Here is a 12,133-nt window from a genome sequence, read left to right as displayed (position 1 = left end):
GATTACAGCAAACAGCAGGTGTCTGCATTTCATCCTCTGTAACAGGGCGAGAGGAGGGGGCACCTGGGGCACACGGCTGTACACTCTGCTCCTGCTGCAGTGCCAGAGATCTCATCAGCGCTAGAGCTGCGGCTTCTTGGCAGAGGCGGCTGATAAAAGCCACAGAATAAACATTAGTGCAGATGTTGACGTTTGCTGCTGGCAGCAGGAGAGCCGTAATATTGTCTAATCCATCATTAATAAGCCATGATTTGCAATGCATGGGAGAGGGGCTGCCCGGGGGGCTGGAGGTAATGATCGGTGCAGATGGGGGCTACACAAAATAGCCACTTACAAGAGGAGAATGAAAAGGAACTAAAACCATTTCCCCGTAAATCAGGGCGCCCGGTCAGACGTGGACAATTGTGTCACCTTCTTGCATCTGCTGCTGCTGGAGTCTTCTGGGTGTAGTAGATATTATTACGGGTCCATAGAGCAGGTTTTCTATCACCACTTATCGCAGCAATAATAGACTATTTTAGGGCTTGTTAAATAGGGAGAAACCCAATCGTGGACTGAGGGTTCTATTATAAATAGACTCAATGATCTCTTCAGCTGCATAGCTGGGGTTTATTCCATTAAAAGCACTCACATTTTACTTACTAGCCCTACAGTATGTGCCCACATAAATCCTTCCATCAGTACATGGTCAGCCCCCACATTTACTACTGAAACACAATGAGAAACCGAATGATAGCATAAGAAGAGAGGTGTTTTAAACCTCTAGGATGGGGGCTGGCAGGTATGCAAATCACTGGTTTTAGGTAGCCTATGGCAAGCAGGGGCGGGTTTTTAATAGGGATATTATATAATGGGCTAGAAGTGTGGGTAAGTGGTTTGCACACATGACACCCCTCATCCCATAGAAGGTTTAATTACATTATTAGCTCCTACTATGAATTAAAAGCTCCCGTCAACCCCGCAGTACACTAATAGTTCCCACAATTAATAAATATATCCCATTTAAAAAATAATAGCCCCCAACTCCTGCTTCTGCACAACAGAAATTGCTGCACACAAGCAGCCACATTACCATGAAACACCTCACTGCATTATATTAATAGTCCCCTCACATTATAGTACTAGTCTCCACCAATTCTCATAATGCTTCAGTAGCATCCACATTAGCCCCCACCATTCTCTACATTACAGTAATAGCCCCCACCATCCTCTACATTACAGTAATAGCCCCCACCATCCTTTACATTATATTTATAGCCCCCACCATCCTCTACATTACACTAATAGCCCCCACTATCCTCTACATTACATTAATAGCCCCCACTATCCTCTACATTTACATTAATAGACCCCACCATCCTCTACACTACACTAATAACCCCCATGATTACATTACATTAATAGCCCTCACCACCCCCTGCATTACATTAATAGCCCCCACCATCCTCTACATTACATTAATAGTCCACACCATCCTCTACATTACATTAATAGCCCCCACCATCCTCTACATTACATTAATAGCCCTCACAATCACCTACATTACACTAATAGCCCTCACCATGCTCTACATTATACTAATAGCCCCCATTACATTATACTAATAGCCCCCACCATCCTCTACATTACATTAATAGCCCCCACAATCCTCTACATTACATTAATAGCCCACACCATCCTCTACATTACATTAGTAGCCCCCACTATCCTCTACATTACATTAATAGCCCTCACCACCCCCTGCATTACATTAATAGCCCCCACCATCCTCTACATTACATTAATAGCCCCAACAATCCTCTACATTACATTAATAGCCCCCACTATCCTCTACATTACATTAATAGCTGTCGCAATCCTCTACATTACACTAATAAACCCCACTATTCTGTACATGACATTTATAGCCCCCACCATCCTCTACATTACACTAATAACCCCCACTATTCTCTACATTACATTTATAGCCCCCACCATCCTCTACATTACATTTATAGCCCCCACCATCCTCTACATTACATTAATAGCCGTCACCATCCTCTACATTACACTAATAGCCCCCACTATTCTCTACATTATATTTATAGCCCCCACCATCCTCTACATTACATTTATAGCCCCCACCATCCTCTACATTACATTTATAGCCGTCACCATCCTCTACATTACACTAAGAGCCCCCACTATTCTCTACATCACATTTATAGCCCCACATTACATGAGTAGCCCCCACTATCCTCTACATTACACTAATAACCCCCACCATGCTCTACATTACATTAATAGCCCCCACCATCCTCTACATTACATTAATAGCCACCACCATCTTCTACATTACATTAATAGCCCCCACCATCCACTACATTACATTAATAGCCCTCACCATCCGCTACATTACATGAATAGCCCCCACCATCCTCTACATTACATTAATAGCCCCCATGAACCACTACATTACATTAATAGCCCTCACCATCCGCTACATTACATGAATAGCCCTCACAATCCTCTACATTACATTAATAGCCCCCACCATCCTCTACATTACATTTATAGCTCCCACCATCCTCAACATTACTCTAATAACCCCCACCATCCTCTACATTACACTAATAGCCCCCACTATCCTCTACATTACACTAATAGCCCCCACCATCCTCTAGATTACATTAATAGCCCTTACCATCCCCTACATTACATTATTAGCCCCCACCATCCTCTACATTACATTTATAGCCCCCACCATCCTCTACATTTCACTAATAACCCCCACGATTGGTGATGAAGGAACAGGAAGGGAGCCATCAGGAAATCAGGGAGGAGGATTAGATCAGTCCTCTGTACGCTGTTTGAACAGGGCGCAGTCAGGGTAGGGATGACCATCGGAAACGTATCGTAATGACACCTTGCAATGTCATGTAACCATTGCTTAGAAACCATTAGATGGTTAAACCATACATGGATCACTGGTGCGCATGCACAGATGGAAAAACTACTTTGTACATGGTCAAAGGATCACTGATGCTAAATGTTCCGATAACAGCGGAACATCGGAAAAACATCGGCAACCATTGCTTGAATAGAATCGAATGGAAAAACGATTAACATTAAAAAAAAAAAAAAAATGATGGTGACGAACCACCGGAGGAAGATGACCGGCGGATGACCACTCCTGGCAGCATCAGGACATTTAATAGTGTGGCCAGTTCCTGGGTAAGAAGCAGCTACCAGGAGGTCCAAAAATGCCATGAACAGCCCTGATAGGTCCATGACAGCCAGAATGAGCCATGGTGGGGTGGCACAGGCTGAGGCGTCCACTGAGGATTTCCCCATCACCACACTGGGCCAGCCCAAACCTAACATCGTCATTTATATTCCACTCATTTTTCTAAGCAGCCAAAAGAACGACATCTATTTTATGCGCATCGATGTGCTGATTGCTTACACCTCTATTCCGTATTATTCTGCCATCTACCCAAGGACAGAATTACGATCATTCCGCTACGCTGTAAAATTACAGCACTTTGTTTTCTATATTCAAGGGAAATACAAGCACAATAATCTGATTTTGAGAAACGCTGCCGCGCCATTTCTTCTGAGACGCGCTGTGTGTTCTATTCGCGTTGCCTCGGTAGAGCCTGAATATCACGTAGCTAAATCAATAATAAACTTTAATTATTTAAAACCACTGCCGAGAGGTCAGGGAAAATACGCGGACGTGCTTTAATGCCAGGGCTCCAGGCGGTAACTTTCCGCGCACAGAATATAACGGCATTTTAATAACAGAATCTGTAATTTTACAAGAACGAGGGAGGAATTTTCACAAATCGCAGCAAATGTAATCAAACTTTTTTTCTATCATCTGAAAAACCCATTAAGTGACATTACCGCAGCCGTGCAGAACAGATGAGAGAGGCGGGGGTAAATGAACGCCAAGGCTGGAACCCTTCCGTGTCTGTGTACGTACACACACAAATATGACAAATGGCATAGAAATGGAAGCAGGCATTTATTTCCGTCTCCTTTGCCAAGGACATATCAGAAGGGTCTCAAAGAAAAAACGAAACGTCACAATGATGAAAACCCCCGATCTCCAATTCTATGCTGATAGAATGCCAAATGCTATATCTGTATTTTATTGTTCCCATCTGAAATTGACTCAGCACCAGGGTTACCTTCAGAAACGGGGGGGCCCGGGACTGATAAAACATTGTCTTTCCAGTAGAACTGCAGGTTCCAGCAAGCCTCCCCCGCATGCTGGTACTTGGAGAACCACAAGTACCAGCATGTGGGGCATTACGGGCCCACTGGAACCTGTAGTTCACCTGTAAAGAAATGTTGAAAGAAACAAGGAGGAAGCCGCGTGTACGCGCTTCATTCGGGAAGCCCCCTCCATCCCCCTTCATTTGAACAGCAGCAATTATGTGAGGGTATTAGTATTTTCAATGGGGTATTAATAATTTATACGCCCTTGATAATTGAGATATAGGACCTCATTCAGAGTCGGTCGAAGCGGCCGCACGGTCGTACACCACCGATGTTCGCTATACTGCGCATGCGTAAAGTTCGCAATGCGCGTGTGCAAACTAGCCGCTACGATAAGAAATTTCTCTCTCCTTGAACACAGCCAGGTCGGTAGTTTGAGTGACAGATGGAGGCGTTTGTGGGTGGTAACAGGGGAAGGTGCTTGAAAACGGGGGAGTGGAGATCCGGACGCAGGCGTTCCTAATTATGCGAACAGCGTTTTATGGGAGTGCATACGGTTTATGGGAGTGCATAATTAACAAAGTAGCGTCATGGCACATGTGACATGGGAGGTTTTTACACTGACATGATCGTAGAGCTTAAGAGAGGGTATGGTCAACCTTAAGCTCTACGACCAGTTCCGATGGTTCTCGATGGTCTCGATTAATCCTTATATGCCCGGAGATGACGTGTAATGCGTACGAGAAGGGGGCGTATTTTTTTGTATTCCGGCCGCTTCCTCCCCTTGGTCGGCCAGCTAACCATCCGAACTTAGGGACGCAACTGGCAAGGGAATCATTTACATATCCGGCCCCTTTTCCCGTACGACCGTGCGGCCGCTTCGACCGACTCTGAATGAGGTCCATAATATTTCTGTCTATCACTGAAGTGATACCAGGCAGCGCAGTCTTTTGGCTTCATTTTCTATTTTGACACCTCTAGCCCCCTTCTGTCTCTCCAGCCGAGCGCTGCTGTCCCACTCTTATCTCCAGTCCAGCCCCAGCCCCAGACAGCCCGCCCCGGCCCCAGGCAGCCCGCTAGCCCCACACTTAACTGCTACTTCTTGTTGCTCCCTGTAGGGATGGTCATCGTCCATGGATGTTTTCAAAACATCGATGGCGGTCGGTCGATGTTAACTAGTTTTGCCATTGATGGCAGAGAACCAGCGGTCCCCTGCCATTGTTGGATAAGTGAGAGCCGATGTTTTTTATTTTTTTTATTCTTGACATGATAGTGCTTAGTCCACCCCCAGGTGGTCACTAAGCCCCGCACCCATTTTTGATTGGCAACACGGCCCACCGTGCCCACAGTAGCGTGGCCATCGAGGGGGTGCAAATCATCGATAGCTTAGCAAAGATGTTTTTTTTGTACCATCGATGGTAATCACTGATGGGCCCATCGATGGTAATCATAGATGGATGCTCCACCGACGGCCATCCCTACTCCTCAGTCCTCACACGCCGCAGCTCCTCTCTCTATCGGCGGCGCAGCGTGATGTCATGACGTCATGAACGCCAGGTCTGGCAGCTGTTCCGCATTCTTCTTCTAGTATGAAGATTTATAGCCTTTTGGGCAAAGTGCGATGCGAACGACATCTGATATGAATTCTGCTTTTTTCCTACTGCCCGATGCCCTGCACAACTTGGATACCCCTAGGTCCGGTATACCCATAGGTACAGTATACATGGATTTATTTGATACATTGTGGTCTCTGGGGCTTTTCATACTTCATTCCAAGTAATTCAGATGCATATGGGGCTATCCTGAGTAAAAGCACATGCGTTTGGCAATCTCTAACAAATGATTCCACGCTGCTGGAATGTACAGTAAGCTGCCATCTGTTAAGATAGAGAAGTAAAGAAAATATGCTAAAAATGCTACGTTGTAATCTAGGGGGAAAGCCAAAGAGCCAATGGGCTATATACTGTATTTTGTTCTAGGAAATTGGCAACAACTGAAACGGTTTAAATTCCCCTCCTGCTCACATTATGATGGGTTAGGGGAGGGGGCTGGAGGAGAATCTCATGGTGTGGAATTAATTTTTGCAATCTTAATGCTAAGGTGACTCGACAGCTAGAATAAGAATTAGCGGCAAACTGCAAAAGCAAAAAATAAAATTATATTTCAATATAAATACTTATGTAGCAGCGGTTTCTGCATTAAGGCCCCCATACTGTACATCAGAGACTGATTGCAGCAATCGTGCAATTTGCAATCGATTGAAAAAGGGAAAGATTTTTATACACAATCGATTGCAAATTGCGCGATTGCTGCAATCAATCTCTGATGTACTGTAGGGGGGCCTTTAGTGCAGGGGGATTGGGTATCCCGGCAGCCAGAATCCCGAAGCGGGCATCCCAACCCCTACCCCACCCTCTGAACCTAACCTCCGCCACCAGTCCCTAAACCTCATTCTCCCCCCGATAGTGCCTAATCCCTAACCCACTACTTACTGTCGGGATGCCGGTGGACGGAATAACAGCGGTGGGATTCTGACTGGTATCGGGATTCTGGCGCCAGCATTTCGAGCATCGGCATCCCGACTGAAGGGATAATAACTACATCCCGCCCAGGGACTTTGGGGTAAATGTGCGAGGCAGGAGCACACACCGGGCTTGGCATTTAATATTAGAACCACTTTAAATGTTGACATCAAACCCGCGGAGAAGCGGCGAGGCAGCTGCTTTGTAAATATACTCCTATATCCGTTTCATTCAAACGTACCTGCAGGACCTTGTTTATTACATTACATATGACTGACAACATCTTGTTCCTACTTGCAGCAAGACGCGCCACGTTCTTTCACGTTAATGGTGACTGCGCGTCCACGTGTGCTCTGAACTCCTTTGTGTCTGTAATAATGGTGATAACGATTACGTTACTGGTGGTGTCACAAGCTACATTCATTCCAAATAACGTTGCAATGGAATTTAAACAAAAAAAACAAAACAGAATCTGGCAGTGGAACAGACGGCTTCGAAGATGAGGCGTTCTGGCGATACCATCTTTGAAATTTTGCTTTTGCGCCTCCATTCTCCAGAACAGCATTCAGCAGCGCAATTTGTAAATACTTCATTTTGCAGATTGGAATCAATTAATTCTGGTCTGCGCTGTGGTCGGGACATAATAAGGGAGAAATCCAAAATGGTTCTGGGAATTTGGCGAGGAACACTTAATGTAATTGTGACTAATTGTCATATGGGCAGGGAGCTCCTAACCTAGGACCAGGTATATAAGCAACAACACATCTACATTAAATGGACGACCATTATCAATGTTCTCTTCCTTCTGGTATCACTGGGCCTGATTCAGAGCCGGACGCTATTTGCGCTCGCTCGGTCAGAAAAAGGGGCTGGCTATTTAAATTGAGCGCTCGCTCTTTGCGGTCTGTTGACGCCTCTATGTCTGAGCGAGCGAACGAAACATGCGCTCGCTATTTTGTAAAGACGCCCCCTGGCCGCTCGCATCATACGTAATCTCCGCTATTTATTTGATTAATCGAGTACATCGAAAGGCATCTGAACTGCTCGCAGTGCTTGTGGTAGGTTTATCCTACCGCAATCATGCGAACAGTTCAGGCTAAGAAACAACCAAGTGACGTGGCCGATGACGCTGCTTTGTTAATTATGCACACCCTTAAAACGCCCGTTTTGACCGTTTGGCACGCCTGCGTTCGGATCTCCACTCCCCGTTTTCAAGCACCTTCCCCTGTTACCCCCCACATACGCCTCATCCTGTCACTCAAATTAGCAGGCACTCGCCATTTGGCGAGCGCTCGATTTCCGATCGCACTGACTGGTTGGCGCATGCGCATTACGACCCATACGCATGCGCAGTTGTGCGAACATCGCTCGGAGCGAACGAGCGGCCGCTTACGAGCGGCTCTGAATCAGGCCCACTGTTCCTAATAAAGGTCACAATTTCTATACAATCCGCATTCCACACACAATCATTGACGAGATCTGCTTGAAACAGTTTTTAGCAAATAAACTGCATTACTACCCACGACACACATTCCTGTTAATGATAAAACATAATCATATTATACAGGATCTTATCAACCAACGGACTCGGGCAGCGTTTACTTTATCCGGTTTACGTTATCTCACTAAATAATCCCAGTACAGAGACACAGAGGCGTTATACAGCCTGATTGGGAGGTAACATTATACAATGCGCCACTTCCTAGACGTCACATTGCTGTTAGGTCCTACTGGTGCACTTTGCTCACTTTTGCTGTATTCAGGGGCTCATTCACAGATGGACGCTACTTCCCATCGCGACTGTGAGATTTTTACACAGCTGTTATGCGAAAATATGCGAATGACGCAGCCGCCGGGAGAGGTACTGAGACGCCCGCCTGCGGCTTTGACAACCCAAACATCTGCGCAAAATGTTGCAGCATCGATCGGAGTTTGGCCGATCATCACCCTATGGCTACTCGGAATGGCCGACAGAACTAAGACGCCGGCACCAGTGCAACTCGTACAAAGACGCAGACACTGTATCCGACGCGCCTATAAAATGATTGCAGCGCGTCCGTATTTGTCTAACCACCCCTCTGTTACCACCTACAAATGGCCCATAGCTGATAATCACTCTGCGTCTAAATCCTCTGTATTTATGTACACACGGTTATTTATGTACACACAGTTATTTATGTACACACGGCTATTTATGTGCACACGGTTATTTATGTACACACGGCTATTTATGTACACACGGTTATTTATGTACACACGGCTATTTATGTACACACGGTTATTTATGTACACACGGTTATTTATGTGCACACGGCTATTTATGTACACACGGTTATTTATGTACACACGGCTATTTATGTACACACGGTTATTTATGTACACAAGGTTATTTATGTGCACACGGTTATTTATTAACACACGGCTATTTATTAACACACGGTTATTTATGTACACACGGCTATTTATTAACACACGGCTATTTATGTACACACGGTTATTTATGTACACATGGCTATTTATTAACACACGGTTATTTATGTACACACGGCTATTTATGTACACATGGTTATTTATGTACACACGGCTATTTATGTACACACGGCTATTTATGTACACACGGTTAGTTATGTACACACGGTTATTTATGTGCACACAGCTATTTGTTAACACACGGCTATTTATTAACACACGGTTATTTATGTACACACGGCTATTTATGTACACACGGTTATTTATGTACACACGGTTATTTATGTGCACACGGTTATTTATGTACACACGGCTATTTATGTATACACGGTTATTTATGTGCACACGGCTATTTATGTGCACACGGTTATTTATGTACACACGGCTATTTATGTACACACGGCTATTTATGTACACACGGTTATTTATGTACACAAGGTTATTTATGTGCACACGGTTATTTATGTGCACACGGTTATTTATGTACACACGGCTATTTATGTACACACGGTTATTTATGTACACACGGTTATTTATGTATACATGGTTATTTATGTACACACGGTTATTTATGTATACATGGTTATTTATGTACACACGGCTACACTTAGATTACAGATTGTTATTTATTTATTTTTTACATTTTAAAAATATAGGAATTCTTCTTCCTTTGCATTCATCCATCACACAACATAGTAAAACCCTGATAACATCTGCGTAACCGCGTCTCACATCGCATATTAGTGGGTGATAGATTACGGGGTGAGCTTAATTACAATAAACACTATCACTGAAAACAGTCACACAAATAACTGCTACAAATCATGGCTAATTAATATGTAATTACCGTGTATCACACATTGCAGATGATTATGAGTGAGTAATCAGATTGGTATTTTTATTGTATCCTCAGGGGAAAGATCTAGACTTAAATAATGAACGGGTAAGTTTATCATCATTCCTATAGACTCCCTACTGTCCTCTTCCTCCCCCTGCTCTAGCCCTTTGTTACCCTTTATACCCCCCATGAGATGACCAGGTCATTACCTGGGCTCCTTCAGCCACCAGTTACAAGCATTGGTGGTCTTACCGAGGTGCAGTCACAGTATCGCTGAATGCGAGACCATAAGGTAATAGTGACTGACCTACGGACATCAGCGGTGACCATTGCAGCAGCCCCACTCCGAGGTGATTCTGGCGCAATGCTGATGTTTATGTAAATTGCCGATTTTCTGCGACTGAGCATGCATCTAAATCCCTTAAAAGTCACTCGGTGTCTACGCACAGAGGCCCTGATTCAAAGCTGGATGCTCTGACAGAGCACTCGCTCTGAATCAGGGCCGGGCTATTTTTTTTAAGAACGGCCTCCTGGCCACTCGTATAACTGTGGGTGACCACCCACAGCTATAGCGAGCGGCCAGGAAGATGGTCGCGATGGTCAAGACCATCGCGACCATCGGGCTTGCGACGAGACCCTTGTGGTAGGGTCTCATTGCCGCAAGCCCTGGAGTGCTTTCGGCTCTATCAGAGCCGAGAGCACTCCCACTGACATCACTTGTGATGTCAGTGGGGCCGGCCCCAGACGGTAGGCGTTCCCATGGGAAAGCCTCCGTCTGTGCAGCCATGCCCCCGGCCGCCCACCAAAGGGGGCGTGCTGTCACTCAACATCGACAGCACGCCCCCTTTGTTGCGAGACCCGGAGTGACGGCTGGCTCCGTCGTGCGCATGCGCTCTGGGCCACCATCGACCGGGTTGCGAGCGCTCAGCGCTCGCGACCGGGTCCGAATCAGGCCCAGTGTTGCAGGATTGATTGGAAAGTATTGGACATTCAGTCTATTATGGGAATGTCGCAAGAGTGGTTTCATACTCAGTCGCTTAATCGCGTATATTGTGAGCCACTCTGCTCCTAGCTTGCGGCAGTTACAAGTCCAATGGTTGCAAATGCAGATGCTCAAAGTGGGCGTCCCAGCCCTTGCAGATTGAGACGTACGGCTGTACACCAGGGGAACGTCTGATACCAGCATTAGTATAGATAATAGACAATTTAGCATTATCAAAAAGAGAAATAATGTACAGGGGGAAAAGAAAAAGACCTAAAAATCAGTGGTCCTGTCATAAAAATGTAAAATCACAGTTTAGTAGCTCCCAGAGCCCGCCGCATAAATTGTATTGAGAATCATTTTTGCACTGTTCTCAATTCAATGACAGCAAAATAATCATGAATGTTCCCAGACAAATCTCCCTTCGTGTTATCGGGCACTGAACGCAAAGTCTGATTTCCTGAATGAATGTTCTTTCCTGGGTTAGGTCATCAGCTGCCGTTTGCATCATCTGTATTGTTATATAAGGAATTAATTTCATAATGCGTCTCTTCCCTGATCCATTGTTGCACCGTGGCGCCTACCCGCAGGCATCTACTGCGCCAAAGATATATTTATTTCTATTATTATTATTATGAGTTCCCAGCTGCTGTCCTAGAATATCGTCAATATAACCTGTCAGTCGAGGAGATCGCTTCCTCTGTACAGACACTTGGGGTTATATTGGGGTTTTATTTACTAAAAGTCATTTTTGATCAATGTTATATCGATCTGTAGTAAATATTCCCCTTGTTCTCTTGTCTTTATTATATTTGTGCAGTTTTTTCTTGTTTCAATTTATTCTTCTTTAGCTTTATTACCCCTTTTCAGTTTCATAATTTTTGTTCCCTTAAATTCTAACCCGAAGAGAAAAGGAGGAGACTGGTGGCACCCCCAAGTGTGTAGCACAATCTACTACTGTGCGATTGGCATAAGGTAGCAGAAAATGTGTGATTGGCATACGGTAGCAGAAAATGTGTGATTGGCATACGGTAGCAGAAAATGTGCGATTGGCATACGGTAGCAGAAAATGTGCGATCGGCATACGGTAGCAGAAAATGTGCGATTGGCATACGG

General features: G+C 45.0%; 1 protein-coding gene across 3 annotated transcripts in view; it reads right to left on the bottom strand.

The window, feature by feature from the left end:
- ARRB1 (arrestin beta 1) overlaps nucleotides 1-12,133 on the bottom strand; it is a 344,855-nt gene that overhangs the window by 147,842 nt on the left and 184,880 nt on the right. The gene's annotated exons all lie outside the window — the stretch shown is intronic.

The sequence above is a fragment of the Taudactylus pleione genome, unplaced genomic scaffold (assembly GCF_031769625.1).
Source record: "Taudactylus pleione unplaced genomic scaffold, aTauple2 ptg000124l, whole genome shotgun sequence".
Classification (NCBI taxonomy): domain Eukaryota; kingdom Metazoa; phylum Chordata; class Amphibia; order Anura; family Myobatrachidae; genus Taudactylus; species Taudactylus pleione.
The sequence above is the reverse complement of the archived record's forward strand: the minus strand, read 5'-3'. Positions and strand labels throughout refer to the sequence as shown.